Here is a 16468-nt window from a genome sequence, read left to right on the forward strand (position 1 = left end):
CTAAGGTTGCATTTTGTTCCTTCTCGTCATTTTGTGTAGCACTGTCTTCTGACCTTTGTTGTAGATCTTTGCTGTAGTTATAACCTTCGCACTTACTGAAGTTCAGGTGCAGCTCTACAAAGTTTGGACTTATCCAGCTGTGTCTGGCTTGGGTATGGCTGCTGTGCTCAGCTCCTTCCCGCTGCTGCCCTTGAGGGTGAACCTGTTGTGCCCGTGTGGCAAGATGTTCTGCTCCTGGACTAGCTGGGTGGGTCTATCCTCTACACTCTCTGCAGGGATTGCAGCTGCAGGGTTACACCCCAGGCGTGTATGTCATGCCTGAGCTGTGCCTGGAGGGTGCAAGGTGAAGTAGGGGGAAGGGGAAGCTCTTCCACACACTCACCAGACCTGGGCTAGGACTGGGTCTGGGGGTTCCCCAGAATGCGGCAGAAATTCCTACTTGGCGGGCGGGCTCAGGGAGGTGCTATGGAGTGGTGGGTAGCAGCCCAAGGGGGTAGGAGAGGGTCCGGCCCACGCTGCGCCTGGGCTGGGACTGGTCCCACCGGCGCAAGGTAGCAGGAAGCTCTCCACACACTCACTGGACCTGGGCTAGGACTGGGTCTCCCTATGCATGTTTTTTAAAGGCTATTATTTAACTGGTAATCTCTTATTTATTTATTTATTTATTTATTTTTGGAACTGGGAATTGAACTCAGGCCCTTGCGCTTGCCAGGGAAGTGCTTATTCCACTGAGCTATCTCCCCGGCCCCATGTTGATTTAATGTATATCTCTTACCTTAAGTAGATGGTGCACAAGAGAAGGGTAGACATCTAAATCTAAAAGAAAAAGGTTACAACTATAAGTAATCCTAGTTTTACGTTTTGTAAGGCCTGTACATCCAGATGGCACGAATACATTTAATATATCATGAGAGGAGCAAAAATGAATTGTCATAGTCATATGAAAACTTGTTTCTTAACTTGGTTTGTACCAAGAGTATTTCCTTATTGCTTTGAACTTGGCAGGAAATAGCTTATGCCATCAAATTGAAATTATAAGTAGGCAATTCAGTATTTTGGCACACTTTAACATATGCCCCAGTAGCATGAACTGACTTGGTTGGTTAATAGCTTGTTGGCAACTGTAGTTCACATGCTCATAACATAACTGTAGAACCAAGATATCCTGGGCTTGGATGTTAGAGATTTATCTTTTTACAACCTCTTGTAAGCGAGCCATAAATTGAGTGCATAGTTCAATAGGACCTTGGAAGATTTGAGTAAAAGTGTGCTAGAGCTGCATCATCTGGGACTTTCACCCCAGTTTGGCCAAGAATTTCAGCCAATAAAGTACTGCAGGAGAGCAAGCTCAAGCATGTGTATGTGCAAAGTTACCCGTATCAGAGAGCGTATGCAGCGTAATTTCAGGATTATCTTTTGTACAGTTCTTCTCAACTTATTCCATAACCAAGGAGTGCACTTAAACCCCAAAATGTAAAAATTGAGCAGGCAACAAACATGTTGTAGCCAAATGATGCAGCTCAAAAAGAACCAACAGATAAGTCTGTATGACATTTTCTTTCTTTAAAAACCAGAATGGTTATTTATTGCAAGCTTTGGAAAAGACAATAATTCAAAGTTTGAAGTACAGTTTCTACCAAATGCTTATTACTTTTTCATGCTATGATAAAACCAGAAGCACTCTTCTCAGGTCTACATGTACACTGTCTGTAATACATCTTGTAATAGACCAATTGTAAGTGGACTTTGGAGCCCATTGTTCCCAACAATTTATTTTAGGTCTTTCAAAATTTTGAGTTGAAAGGAAACATGCACATTAATATTCTGATTGGGTTTGTTGAGATCCTAGTATTTCCTACAGGGAAGCATACAGATATGTCAAAACTTTCTCCCTGGCCACTATGTTTTATAAAACTCTTTGACAATGAGTAGCAGCCACTTTGGACAGTGACACAGGACCTTTGGGTGGAGGAGGTGGGCGCCTGTCCTCCTCTTCCATGCAGTTTTTGACCCTGTATTGGTCTGTAGATTTCCTAACTGATAAGGAAGTGCCTATAGCTAAGAAGTGTTCAGCTAATTTTGCTTTCTCTTCAGAAGCTGCATCTTTTTTGAGTTTTTAGAGCAGCATGAGCTACTTGTTTAAGCTGTAAGGGCTCCAGGAAATGATTGTCTGGGGGAGATAAATGACATGCTGTGGGGTGGGCTGTAGTGAGCCTCCTACTGGGCCCCAATTTCTAAAATTGACTCCTGATTGAGGGAACCAAGGATTAAATTTAACAATGTCTTGTAACATGTTAGTCAGGCTACTGTCTGGAACTGTAATGTTCATTTTCTTTAGCAAGGGATGAAGCAACTGGCTATAATATTGCTCCTCAACTGATAAATCTTGCTCCATTTTTAATCCTGGTTGAAAACTTACTCACATTGGTAAATACATATACCGTTCTTTGGGCATTCCTGTTATTCATAACTATATGTCTTGTCCTTGTCTCTGCTCTCCAGTGGCATCCACTCAGGGTGGCCTTCCCTAATTAGGCTATAATGCCCCCAAACGGATATCAGTTACTCAGATGTATGAGAACAGAGTAGAACTTAGATAAAATATGTATATTTTAGTTACAGAGTGAACTAGGATGGTCAAAGCCCAATGGCAGGATAGAACTACAAAGCACTGGTGTCCTTGGCCTTATTAGGTGTACAGCTTGATTGGGGTCTGTGCTGGTGGCTCTAGGAAGTGGAGGGGGTGGCCTGGTGTTGCAGTCAAGGTTCAAAAATTAAGGCTCAATGCATTTTGGAAAAACAAGGGAACAGCATGGTAGTAACCTGGTTGTCTGCTAAGGCTACCACTGAGATACTGCTTTGAGGCACCAGAACTTCACAGACTATTTGCTGGCCTCAACCCATAAGCCAGCCAGGTCTTACCACAAGGCCTGGAGGCTTAGGACAGACTCTCAACTTATTTTTGTACCAATTTATTAGTATCAATTATTGCCTGCTCTGTACCATACCAAGCTGGTCCTCAACAGACTAACATTTGAAAATTGTGCTTTTAAATCACTTATCATATATGCACTTGAGGTTTGGCTTTGGCATCTGAATTTTAAATTCAAATAGAATATAAGTTCTTAATAAAATTCTTCAAGATTTTATTTTTATGAGAAAACCTATGCCTGTGGGTTACCCAGGAGCACTCAGAAGGATATCTGTGGAAATTCAGGCAGTGCCTCTCAGTGCAGCAGGACGACTCCATAATCCTATCAATGTTTAACATATTGATGAGTTTTACAGTGTTTTATGTTAGCTGTGAATCATTTCATATTAAAATATTATAGTTTTCCAGGGCCAGTGGCTTAAATACCTGCTTGGCAAGTACAAGATCCTTAGTTCAATCACTGGTACTAAAAAAAAAAAAAAAAAAAAAAAAAAATTATGGTTTTCCTGCCAAAGTCGAAAGCTGTGTATAGTGTATATCTGCAGACAGATTTGGAGTGAAGTCAAAAGACACAGGGAACAGCTTCCATAAGACCTCCAGGTGTCACAGGAGAGTGCTTCACTCACCCACGGCTGACTATCCATGCTTCCTTCGATAGCCCAGCCACGCTGGCCTCCAAGTTCCTGCACCGAGACATACTCAGAACTGCTGGGGCATCCGTGATGAGGTGAATGAAATCGAAATCGCCCTCCCCTGCCTCTCCATCCATTCCTGGAAGCTGTGCTGGTTTATGCTTTCAAGTGAGACACGGGGAAAGTCCCAAGACCCAACTTGCCTTTGACCAGGTAGGTGTGCCCATGTGAAGGCTCGTGCAGCGGCACCCTCTTTCCTTTTAACTCACTGAGTTGGGCTGTGCTCCTTTGCATCCAGGCAGGACGGTTTCTGTGGATTCACAGCAAAAGTGTGAGCGCCTGGAGCTGACCAGCGAGAAGGCCTCCCTGGGAGGCCAGCCGAGGCAGAGACACCTGAGGAAAGTGTGTGACATGGCCCAGCATTGTTGAGCTGGTTTTGATCCTTTAATTTAACCAACTACCCTCTCTTGGATAACTGTCACACTGCCCATACTGCCCATAATAGATAATTCATTCATTAGCTAATTGTCTTTTTGAGATAGGGTCTCACTATGCTGTTCATGATGACTTTGAGCTTACTATGTAGTCCAGGCTGGAAGTGAACTTCCAGTGATCCTCCTGCCTCAGCCTCCCTACTGCTGGGATTATAGGCATGCGCCACCACACCTGGAAGCCTGTGAATTTTAGGGTAATACAGTTCATCCCATAGTAGTAAATATTCAATGACTTCCTCAGTGGATGTGGAATGAACATCTATTATGTCAAATGTGCTATGTGAGATGTTGAGATTTCAACAAATATAATAAAACATATTTTATGCCCAGGGTACTCATAGTAAAGAAGAAAACTAGAACAAGTAACTGTAATAATGTAGAGCTATTTATAAATATGTTGAAGGAATTATGTGAGTACCAAGAAAGAAGATGTTGGTCAAAATTATTAATTATTATTATATTTTTATTTATGTATTTGGTACAAGGTCTCACTACCCAGCTTGGACTCATAGTGATCTGCCTGTTTTCAGCCATTCTAGGGCTGGGTTTATAGGCATGTGCCACCATGCCTGATTTCAGTGGCTGGCATGATGCATATGCAGTACCTGGGATTGAACCCAGGTCCTTGTGCTTGCCAGGCAGGCACATAGATTGCTGAGCTAGCTCGCCTGTCTGGTCAAATCTATTTATTAGGGGAGATGTTAGGGAGATTTTGCTAAAGCACTGATGTTGGAGCTGGACTTGCAGAAATTAAAAGGAAGTCACCAGATAGACCTTGGACAGTCTGGACAGAAAGAGCAACAAGGAAGTGTGAGCCATGTTGTGTCCCCAGTTTGGACAGCTTGTGGTGCTGTGGAGTGTGTATGTGTGCACACATGTTCACACTGTGGGGTTGGGCAGCCTATAGAAACCTAGCGTAGGGTGACACTGTTGGACTTGTGGTTTTGGAAGTTTCTCATGGACACCGTGGAGGCTGGAGTGGAGTAAGGTGAGTCTTAGAGCTGCGAGTAGGGTGGGGTTGAAATGACGTGGACCTGCTGCTGCTGTCACTGAGAGGATGTCGGGACTAGAGGAATGGAATCTGAGATGTCTGGGGTGGTGGATCTGTGGACAAGGAGCTGTATTAGTTTTCTTGTCCTGAGATGCAAATATACAGCACCCACAAATTAAGGGAGGAGAGGCCTTGTTTTGTTGTAGGCAGCTAAATGAAATAGAAATATTATAGGCAGTCAGACAGAGCCAGAAAACAGACAAGAGAACTATGGGTGACCTGGCCAAGATCCCCAGCTGCCTGAGGGGTACGGTGAAAGGATGTAATAAGAAACAGACAAATTTAGTAATGCATGGCAGGGGGCTTGGAAGTCGGTGGCCGAGAATGGGCAAAAACAAAGACACTCCCAAGCCAGCTGTTATTTATTGGGTGCGTACAATGATCTGATGACTCAGAGGGCGGTGGTGGGTTTATGCTGATGCAGATCTTTATGTTGCTAAGGACCAGGGAGAGGGGGGACAGGTCGTGGAGTTTGTCCTTTCATCAAGGGAAACTGTTTCATTATTACTGGATTCTCAAGGAACAAGGAAGTCTTTAGCCGATTCAGTCTTGCCCGGGCATCACAGCATCAGGGCACCACTGAAGCCTCCACTGTGGCCAGAGGCACAGGGAATTATGTTCCTGCATACAAATGCTGGACAAGCCCTAATCTCAATCTAATTATGAAATTGTTTTTTCCCTCAAAATTTTATAGAATGGTCCTCGACAGAAACAGTACCAGAGAAGAAGGGGCCAGGAACTAGACATTTCAGGTGATATTCAACAAATACGTGAACATCTCCTCCTACTTCCTTCCCATCTAGGTCTTGGAGTCCTGGATGCTGAGGTTGCACAGCAAGGCAGAGTTGTTTCTTGCCATGCCAGGTTTTCCTGCCGGACAGTGAGCACTGCATTTTTCTGTCAGGAGGCTGAAAGTGATTTGGATCTGGAAGCAGGGGGAGCCACTGTCCTAGTCCACTAGAGGGGCAGGCATGTTGATGTGACCTCATGTGCTGAAGGTGGTGAGACTTGCTGTCTTGCCTTATGATCCTTCAGTAGTCCAGGACTTGCATCTCAGGAGTATTTGTTCCACTGTGTTGAGTTGCTCTGGAGTGCAAGAGGAACCGTCAGTGCGGTGAGTGACTGTGACAGATAATGATATTGACTCCCTGGTTCTGCCCGTACATGCAGCCGGGAAGCACAAGAAGATGAGCAAAACATTGCAGTGGGCACTTTAACAAGCACTGATCTGCGATCTGGGTATTGCTATTTGTAACCGGCACAGTTGCTATGCACATATGGCAATTGGGAAATTTGATTCTAGGGTTTAATGTTATTGTTTGCTTTCCTAAATGGACAGAGAGATATTCTCTGAAGCCTTTTGTTATAAACCAGAAGAAATCTTTCATTCTGTGGATGAAGAAGGAGCATGCCAGGGGCCCCGGTTCTCCTTTCAATAATGCCAGAATTCCTTCTAGGGAGGATGAAGCTTTGCATTCTAGAATCAAGGTTCCAAACATGCAGATCATTAATTTAATGTAACAACTATCAACATTTGAAAGATGTTTCCTATTTAACAAATTACTTTCTGCTTTACTCTGTCTTCCCAACAATCCCAAGATTCAGTCTTACGTTATTTTCTACTCTTCAAGTATGAAGAGTATTTTTCTTCTTTCTATTTCTTCAAAATGAAGGCTCAGGTGCTTTAGAAACTGTGTTGAAGTCAAAGGGTTAAGATCAGAGCCCTAGATACTGGGTCTTTAACCTTCCTGGGTGTGACTGCACTCAACCATCTCTATATTGGTGACTTCCAAACCCCTTGAGTCATAATAAATCTCTCCCATGTGATTCAGTATGCACCTAGGATGCACTCTGCCTTGCTCGTTCCTCTTGCAGTCTAATATTCAATCAATTCTAGCATCTGGTCTCATTAAATTAACTTTGTGGTGCATTCATGGGTGATGGTTCAAGACTGGAAACAAGGGTGCTGAGAAAGCAATGGAGTTGTGCATCCTGGGGATGAAGGGGAGGTGAGCACCAGTCATGGGCCCTGCCTAACTGCCAGAGGGCAGAAATATTGGGGTGCAGTAGGAATGGTTGGAGTACATGGCTCTGTCATACCACTTCTTGCATTTGGTCTGCTTCACTGGCCTGCCTTGGTTGCAGTCGGGTCAGACAGGTTTTTGGCAGCGCAGTAAAGAGATAGACAATATAAAAGAAGCCTTTATTGACTCCAAAGATACAGAGAGGATCGAGGGCAGTTGGGGCAGGTAGATCCTCTGGCCTAAAACAAAGCTGAGGTTTTTATGGACTTTTGATAGGGGTGGAGTTTGAGGAGATGTTTAGAACTATCTGAGGAGCTGATTGGAGTTTCCCCTGAGGTGGTGGGAAAGGTGAAAAGGGCTTGCACCTTGGGCTGGGTTGGAGATCATGGGAGAAGGTGGCCTCTGGGAAGATAAGTTGTTGTTTTAAAGGCTTTGGTCATATCATCTAATGACCACCATAATAATTCAGAAATTTGTAGTGGGGCCAGAACCTATCAGGGTCTGTCTGCCAGCCTTCCCCTCCCCTCTGCACTTGGCTTGAATGACTGTATTTCCGCTGTTGATTACCTGTATCTGTAAATGAAGGTCTAGCTCACACTGTAATGGAGGTTTGAGAGAACTGCCTCAGAGGCTGCACAGCCCAGAGTTTGAATCCCCCCAGGCCCAGGGGAAGGTCTCTAGGCTCAGTTGTAACAAAGGGAGGCTGAGGCTTTTATGGCCTTTGCCAGCGGTGGAGTTTGGAGGGGATATTTAGATATACCTGAGGGAGCTAATTGGAGTCTTCCTTCAGGCAGAGGTAAGGGTGGAAATAAATTATGTCTTAGGCTAAGTTGGAGAAGAATGGGAAGGTGGTCTTGGGAAAGATGGGCTTTGTTTTAAGGGCTTCAGCTGATTTAGATGACCACCAGGATGATTTTAGCAATTCATACAGCTAAAGATTGGTATCTGCATTTATGTGCCTCCAACTTCCCAAGCTATGTGTGTCCCCTTAGATTCTGTTTCTTTTCTCTGTGGAGCTTTTTATGCTCTTTGATGCTAAGATTAGAATCTTTGCTAGGCCTGGGGTTATAGCTTCTGCTGTCCTGCAACCAGGAAAGGACACTTTATGTGGTGGAACTGAAAAAGTATTTCGGAAATTCCCACCCACGTGTGTGACCCATCACAAACCGCAGACATGACACACTGACATGTTCATGGTCTGGTGATTTGTTCAATGTCTCCACACCTGGGGTCCTTGGCTTTTAGGTGGGGATGAGAATGGTTCAGATAGTCAGTGTGAAGCTGATTGAGAAAGTGCACAGAGAGAACTTAACAGTGCTGGCCAGAAAAAATCACTCCACTACTGATACACTACCTTCCTTAAATGATTAATAGAATGAAGCACCCAGGAGTAGGATAGGAATTAAGGAGCCATATCATGGCCCAGGGAGGCAAGAGAGGTCACAGAATTCAGAATCCGGCTGGATCTGCAGCTGAACTAGGGGCATCTGGTGGAGCTCCTTAGTAGGGAATGTGTGCCCTGATCCCTTTCCTCCTCCTCCTATTCCCTCTTGTTGCTCCCAGTGGCCAACACTGAAAGATGTAGGCACCACAGCAGCCCCAGATAATGTCATCTGTGAGGACAGCCTGCTAGGCTTTAGAGAGGAACTGGCCCATTTTCTCAAGGGGCCACAGATGTACTATACTTTTGCCAATTTCCTTTCTCCAGATATAATCTTGGCCAGTTCCTCCTCTGTAGAACCATGATGTCCTGGAACTGAGGGACCACTATTTGAGACCACCCTCCCCCTCCTCCAGTGTCTTCTTGTGCAGGAGGCTGCAGATTGTGGGGCAGGGCTCTTGCTGGTCTTGGGCCTTTCTGTTGCTTGTGTTCCTTACTCCATTAGGCAATGGGGAGAAAAAAAGCACGCACACAGGTCTCACGGGCTCTGTGCTTCTTGAGGTCTTCAGCCATATTAGATGACCACCATGATGAAGCAGCCTGGCTTCATATTGGGGTTCATCGGCCTGAACAGAGAGTAGAGCAGGGGGCCTGAGCATGCTTGAAAGGTGGTACAGAGCCTGCCTCTTACGTCTCTCTATGATCTTTGTAGTTGGAACCACATTTTCCTGCTGTGTTTCACCATGGCTTTCTCATGTGTGTGACTGTCTCTCGCAAGTGTCTTCCCTCTAGCATTTATTCCTGGAGGAACTCACAGAGGGCCAGCACATCCCTTTTGAATTAAACTTTAAAAGGATGATACAAGAAGCCATGCTTTTCCGCAAGGTATGAAACCGAGGGGTTCTGTGGGTTCCTCCCTTTTCTCCGGCAGTCACTCTAGGAGGAGTCCCTTGCTGCCTTTCCTGGCCCATGCATGGGATGGGAGAGAAACCCCTACCCCTGTGGTGTGTTCCAGGGAATCCACAAGGAGAGCACGCATGCTGTCTGCTGCGTGAGGGGGCAACAGGTACTGCCCCAGCCCCGAGACTGGGTAACACCTTGTACCTCTGCTGGCATTATACTGCAGTGTACAATCTTTCCACATCACTCCCCCAAGCTTTTAGACCCTTAGCTAATCTGAACTATACAACTGGTGATATCTACTCCATATAGGTCTCTAAGAAAATTAACAAAAAGCCACTATTCACAAGCTTTCCTCAAATGCCAGATATTTCTCTTTCTGCAGGGTTGGAAGATGTTAGAGGAAAAATGAAGTTTCCGGAATAAAAGGGGGCATGTAACAATCTGAGATTGGTTGCCAGGGGGAAGAGTGCAATTCTCTGGAGATATTTTTAAACAAGAAAGACTGCTTACTTCCTTGCGGAGGCAGAACAAGGGGCGCTGTCTGTGGTCTACCACTTCCTGGAAGGAGTGAATCACCAGCTGCTTCTTTGGCCAACTGTCCTGATAGTCCTTACTGGGTGTAGAGTGCCTTCTCAGACCACCTGCTGTATGTCTTTTATCATCAAGACTGCTGAGGCAACCCAGGCAGGTATCCTGCTATAGAGGAGTTGCGAGTGGTGGGGGGTTGTGTGCTGACCAAAGCCGTGTTGGCCATGGGCCCTCTCGGTTCTTTTTGATAGATGTTAAAGGTGCACCTGGTTAGAGGGTCAGGTGCATCTCTGTCCCGCAGCCTGCCCATCGTGGTACTGGGAGAGGAAGTACAAGGGGAAGTTCCTGCTGTGTACACCAAAGACATCTCCCCACCAACAAAGCAGGTCAAACTGCCTTGGGCTCGAGGGGTATACCTGCCATCCTTCAGCCACTTGATTTTACAAAAGGCAGCAAAGGTAGGTTGGAGTCTGTTCCAAAAGCATGATTCTATCACCTTCAAAAGCAGCTTTGGGCAATCAGCTTTTCCAATCTAGGGGCTGGAAACAGAGCAAGCCCTGCCTCCTGCATCTGTCCTGCAGTTGCTACAGGATACAGGGCATGCTGGATTCTTCTATCCCAATCATGCCATGGAGGAGCTAAAGAAGGAGCCACTAAGGCACCCTGAGTACCAGCATTGGCTTCGAACCACTTAGGCAAGCTGCTGTGTGGCTGAGGCTATCTGGAGGTCTCCAAGGAGCTGCTTGGGGTGTGTGTGTTTTTTTGTGGCAGTCCTGTTAGGTAAATGGTGACATTCTTGGAAGAGAACGCAGCCTAAATTTGGGTGTTCTGGTGGGACTTGTTGGAGTAACTCCAAGAGAAAATCCATGTCTAGTTTGTTGAGCTGGATCTTGTCCTAGGCGGGTTAGTGGGCCTGGCTTAGATGGAGTGATGCAAAGGGGGCGAGATGAGAGGTGAGAGAAGGGCTAAGTACATGGCTGTAGCAACAGGCACCATGACCCAGGCGGAGGGGAGGCACACAGTGCTCTGTAGAGCACAGCATCAGGCTTGGAACTTGGGCAACTTGGGAATCTGGGCACCAGGGGGTCAGACCTGTTGTTTCTTTTAAGGATAGTAAAGAAAAATGAAGGAAGGGCTTTGGGTGTGGCTGAGAGCCCTCATCAAGCTGCTTTGAGCTGAAGGGCTGAAGTTGTGGGGTTGTAGGGGCAACAAGTGAAACAGGGCTTTGGTCACTTAAGAAGTGATCCCTGATGTCTGTATTTAGACAAAGCTACACAGGTCTGAGAGAGCAAAGGCAAATGTGATGAGGAGTAAATGGGGGAAGCTGCACAAGAGAAACTGTTCTCTTTAAATCTTTGTTGTTTTGAAACCGCCTCACTCTGTACAGGCTTTATGGCATCATAATTACTTTCCTGACTGTTGTAACTGTAAGAACATAACCAAACATGCAGAATGCCTGATTGCACCATTGTACCAAGCTTCATGCACTGGTGGTCACTAACCTACCCTTGTAACTGATGGCCTCACCCCGCTAGCTAATCAGAAGAACTGCGGGGTTGTGCTGTCTCTCCTTTGAACCACCTTCTTACCTCCTGTTGGGCATCATATAAAAGTCCTAGAATACCAGAGATTGGGGCTTGATATCAGCAATAATCTTGAGCAGCACCTGTTGATGTAAATAAATCTGCTTCCAAATCCTCGGTGTCATTTCCTTGTTTCTGATCGCCATTGCAGGAGTATTGAAACAATGGGCCCGAGGAGGGCATGAGCCAGGAGCTCCAGGAAGTGATCAGCTACCTGGCAAGGCCTAGGATGAGGCCTGACGCTGCAGGGTGGTAATTTGACCGCACAGCCTTTTGATGCCATCTTATACAAGTCTGGCCTCATTGGGGAAGAAACATCAGGTTTCCTGGAGAAAGGCTTAGAGCCCACCTTTTCTGTGGCAAGAAAGTCCAAGCTTCAGTGGTTTGGGAGCACAACAGCTCAGTGAGTCGATTCATACTTGCATGTTAATGAGTTTTTTAGAAATGTGCTTTAAACTTTCTGCTATCTTCTTTGAGAGGGTGAAGAGTGGGTGAGCAGACCCCAGCTGGGCTGCAGCAGTGCTTACTGGTGTGGCAGCATCAAGACCTGCCAGCAAGGGGATGAGCTGTATTGCTCATTTGGGATGAACTGGAGTTTGAATGGGGTGGGGGCTGGGGCACTCTTCAGTGGAATACAGGACTGGTATGGGGAGTGGGGCTAGGTTAGTCTAGGCACATGTTCCATTCAATTGGTAAGTAGCAACTAGGTGTTATTGCCATGCGGGAAGATAACTCCCTGTGAATAATCTAGACACCCGTGCAGATGATAGCAGACTGTTTGGTTGGGCCCTGTTAGGATGGGGTGATGACAGCTAGCTGAGTAGAGTTGATGTATGGAGATGGAGGTTGATTAATGTGCAGCCCGAATGGTCTACAGTTAAGGTTTGTGTTTGAAGTGATTTTGCTTCTGTCAAAAGCTGTTAAATCACAGCAGTCAGAGAGACCCAGTGGGGGGATGGGAGTCTTAGCTTCCAACACAGGCATGGATTGCATGGATCTGGCTGAATGTGTAGAAGTGAATCACATATTAGGGGACCTTTGGCCAGGCAGAGATTGGGGTGACACAAGTAGCCTACCTATCAGTTCTGGAACCGAGGCCCCTCTCAGTAGGAACCCATGGATGAGTAGCCCTCTGTAGTCCTGATGTTTGGGGAGGAGGGAGTTCTAGGATTATGTTTCACTTCCTCTGCAGGAGTTTCCCAAGGGGAGACCCCTGGGAAAATATCTTGCAGTTTAATTCCTGATATTTGGGGTGGGGGGTGAGGGGGCCAAGTACTCCTTGTTTCATATGGAAAGGTGACTGTCTGACTCCCCAGAATCTGAGAGTTCAGTATATAGGAGTTTCAGGAAGCCTGGAGCATTACCATGTATAACAGGGTCTTCTTCAGCACTCCCACAGCCCAGTCCCACCACTGAGTCCCAGCCATCGCCCAGGTCACCTCTACACTGGACCCCCAAAACCAAGCTGAAGAACACTCTGGAGCACACTGGTGAGGACTCCCTTTAACTCAGGTCTCAAAGTCTGGTTGGGATCTCTTTAGGTTGGGATCCTTGGTAGCCATGTCCACAGGGTGTCTAAGGAGGATACATACCCAGCAGGGTTCTTCCCTTGTGGGGTTTGATACGTGATCTCTTGGTGGTTCTAACAAGCAAAGACAAGGATTGGGGAAGTAGTCCCCTGACAGTGAGAAAAAGGGAGAGGAAGAGTAGCTGCCTAGGGATGTGTTTGGGAGAATAGGAAGTAGAGACAGAATGTGAAGGAGGAGATCTGGGTGGGGGTGAAGTGTAAGACATGACCTGGAGCCCTGAATTTGAGAACTGAAGGTGTCCTTAAATTTGTAGTGAACTCAGAGAGCTCAGCAAGGAGGAGGCACAGGAGGGCAAGGAGCTGCAGGTACATAATAATTGTCAGGCTAGCCCAAGGAGTGACTGAGTCCACTAGGATGGGCAAGATTGAAGCAAACAGCAATATCTTTATTTCAGGCTGGGTGCAGCCTCATCAAGGGCAAAAAGCCACTGACGACAAGCAAAGGAAGAGGACATAATTTATACACTGTCTTAGGTATGGGAGGGGGTGTTCCACTGAAGAGGATGGAAAATTTTAAGTCTTTCAGTCATGAGTGGCTCTGGTATCTCTTCGTAGGGAGGGAAGTGCAGGATGACAGCAGCATTTTGCTGACTTACAAAGTGGCTTTCTTTCATGAGAAGCACCTGGGGGAAGTGCAGGGTGACAGTGGTATTTTGCTAACTTATGGAGTGGCATTACAGGATTTCCTGTAAGCCCGAGAACCAGCCCTGGGAGCCATCCTAATAAGCAGATCTATTTTAGTCTCTCAGGCTGAGTAAGTGAGCTTTCCTGTTTGAACAGACTGGTCTTTGAAGATTTTTCTCTTTAGGTTTGGAGGGGCCTAATAATGAGGATGTAACAATAATGACAGTCAGGCCAAAGAGGAGGAGGAGGATTTTTTGGGCCTGAGTTAAAGTGAGTCCTTACCAGTGTGCTCCAGAGTCTTCTTCAGCTTGGTTTTGGGGGTCCACGGTAGTGGCGACCTGGGCGAGGGTTGGGACTCAGTGGTGCGATTGGGCCGTGGGAGTGCCAAAGAAGACCCCATATAGTATGGTCCTGTCCAAGTTGGCTGCAAGGTGAGTTTTTGGAGGGCCAAAAGAACTTGCTGCCGAGGGCCAAAGGAGGAAGGGAGTGGTGAGTGAAATGGCTAGGATAGGAGGGCAGCTGTGCAGGTTTGCAGGAGAGCTCTGACAGCAGGCAGTGTTTAGAATAGTCCCCAAGGGGTGGCTATAAGGACCAGGACCTAGGAGGAAGGGACAGCCATAGGTCACCTTTGAGGGACTTAGGCTTTTGGGAAGGGCTTGTGGAGAAGGAAGCTTGGGTAGTAAGTCAAGGAGTGGTGGTAGTAAGCTGAGCTGTTCTGTCAACTACATTGTTTGGATGCTGAAAGGCTCAGTGGGATAGACAGTGTAGGACAGCCACCTTTAGTTGCAGGGTGGCTGTCTCTATGAGAACTTTCATGTGGCCTCTGTTGGCTGTGAGAAAGCAAGGAGGGAGTCAGGATAAGTGTCTGGGTTAGGGGTTATGAGTTTTGTTTATTGTGAGATAGTGTTTTTGGGAAGGGGTTGGCTCTCAATTGTGACACCCATGGGGGTTTGGAAAGGACTTTTATGTACAAGCCAGCAATTGGCTACATGGGGTAGGGTTTCGATATATGTTGAAAAGGTGATTGAGATCATGGTGATGGAGGGTTTTTTGTTTGTTTGTTTGTTTTCTGAGACAGAATCTTGCTATGTAGCTTAAACTCACTGTGTAGCCCATGCTGGCCTTCAACTCATGGCAACCCTCCTGCCTTAGCCTACTGAGTGCTGGGATTACAGGTGTGCACCACCACATGGGACTTGACGGAGAGTTTGAGGGCAGTGTGGACTACATCCTGAGCCAGGGAGGTTGTGAGAGTATGGGTTTTGGGGGAGGCATTATACAAAGGTCTGGCTGTGAGGCCAAAGTTGAGGACCCAGAACCACTGCATCACCTTTAGAACAGTTCCACCCCAGAGAACATGAGGAAAGCCTACTGTTCTTCCAATGACGACAAATGGAAAAGGAGCTAGGCTTTCATTAACCTCTTATTGTACACCTTCAACATGATCTCACTGACTCCTCCCACCATGCTTGAGTGTGAGCCTTTTACAGTGGTAAACTTTTTTTTTTTTTTTTTTTGGGAAGGGTGTACAGAGTTTCACTACTAGATCAGACTCATAGTGATCTACCTGTTTACAGCCTCCCAAGAGCTGGGATTACAGGCGCATACCACCATGTCCAGTCTCACCTTTTACAAATGAGTTGGGTTGGGAGCAAAAACTGATTTGCTAAGATAACTCAGGAGCAGGTAGAGATTGGCAATCTGAACTCTGACCCCCAAGGACCCACAACGTCCCTCTCATGCCATCTAAAGATGACAGATATGTGTTGGCTAGGCTGTGCCCTTCTTGTTACCCTTCTTCAACTTCTGGGGGACTTGTGTGGACAGATGATTAGCCCAAATTATAGTGTGGTCATGAGGAAGCATAAAGCCCAGGAATGAAGGTGTCAGTGTAACCTGGGTAGTTAGGAGTTCCTCTCGTAAATCATGGTGGGAAGAGGCCATGTCTCACATTGAGTTCCCCCGTATGGCCTACAATTTCTGGTATTCATCTCTGTCCTTAGCTGCTCTTCTGTAGTGGTGGAGCTTATTTCTAACTGGAGAACTGGTATGCCATATGCAAGGGAAATAGGATTGTCCAAGGGTCCAGTGGCTCTTTCCAGACCACCTGGCGAGCCTTCTTTGGTGACAGTGGCAGCAGACACTAAAAGGTGTATTGCCCTTTTCTCATGGTACAGTTTGGGATGACTACAAAGAGAACTTTCTTGACTGATTTTTCCCCTTCCATTTGAGAGTGTGAGCCTCCATTCTCTCACAAAGTAAATCAACCTTTTTTAGCTGTCCAGAAAATTCTCCTTTCTTGATGGACTGAGCCCAAGGTGGCTTTCTTTTTCTTCACATCCTTTCCTATCAAAGTTTTTCTAGCAACACACAGTCCATGATGGTCAATCGATTGATATCTTTGCATCTTGAAAATAGCCAGGAGTGGATCCTCAGCAGTGGATTTGGTTGTGTCTGAATGTTGGCCTGTAGCTGATGCCATCTCATCTCTCTCTCTGTGATCAGCACACCTGTGTGGGGGACTGCTGTGGCCCACTTTCACATGGTGTTGACCAGTGACGCCTACTAGACAAGTTCCTGTCCAGGCAAGTTGGCAGAACTATGTCTTTGTTTTTTGTTTTTTGTTTTTTTTTAACAAATAATACACTGCATATATTCTTCTTAGTGGTTAACTGCTGTACAAGATGCGGACTTGTGATCCTATTTACAAACACCATTAGAACAAATC

The 16468-nt window shown here is 46.2% G+C and overlaps 1 protein-coding gene across 8 annotated transcripts in view; it reads left to right on the plus strand.

Moving 5' to 3' along the window:
- Positions 1–16468, plus strand: part of B3galt5 (beta-1,3-galactosyltransferase 5) — an 82426-nt gene that overhangs the window by 31062 nt on the left and 34896 nt on the right. For 4 of the 8 annotated variants that reach the window (XM_023715953.1, XM_023715954.1, XM_023715960.1 and 1 more), the window contains exons 2-3: positions 3591–3777; positions 5804–5861. The gene's annotated coding sequence lies outside the window, so the exon portion shown is untranslated. The remainder of the gene's footprint in view (positions 1–3590; positions 3778–5803; positions 5862–16468) is intronic. The other 4 variants (XM_023715956.1, XM_023715958.1, XM_023715955.1 and 1 more) reach the window with 1 other exon arrangement.

Source organism: Octodon degus, unplaced genomic scaffold (genome assembly GCF_000260255.1).
Source record: "Octodon degus isolate 3935 unplaced genomic scaffold, OctDeg1.0 scaffold00045, whole genome shotgun sequence".
NCBI classification, from domain to species: Eukaryota; Metazoa; Chordata; class Mammalia; order Rodentia; family Octodontidae; genus Octodon; species Octodon degus.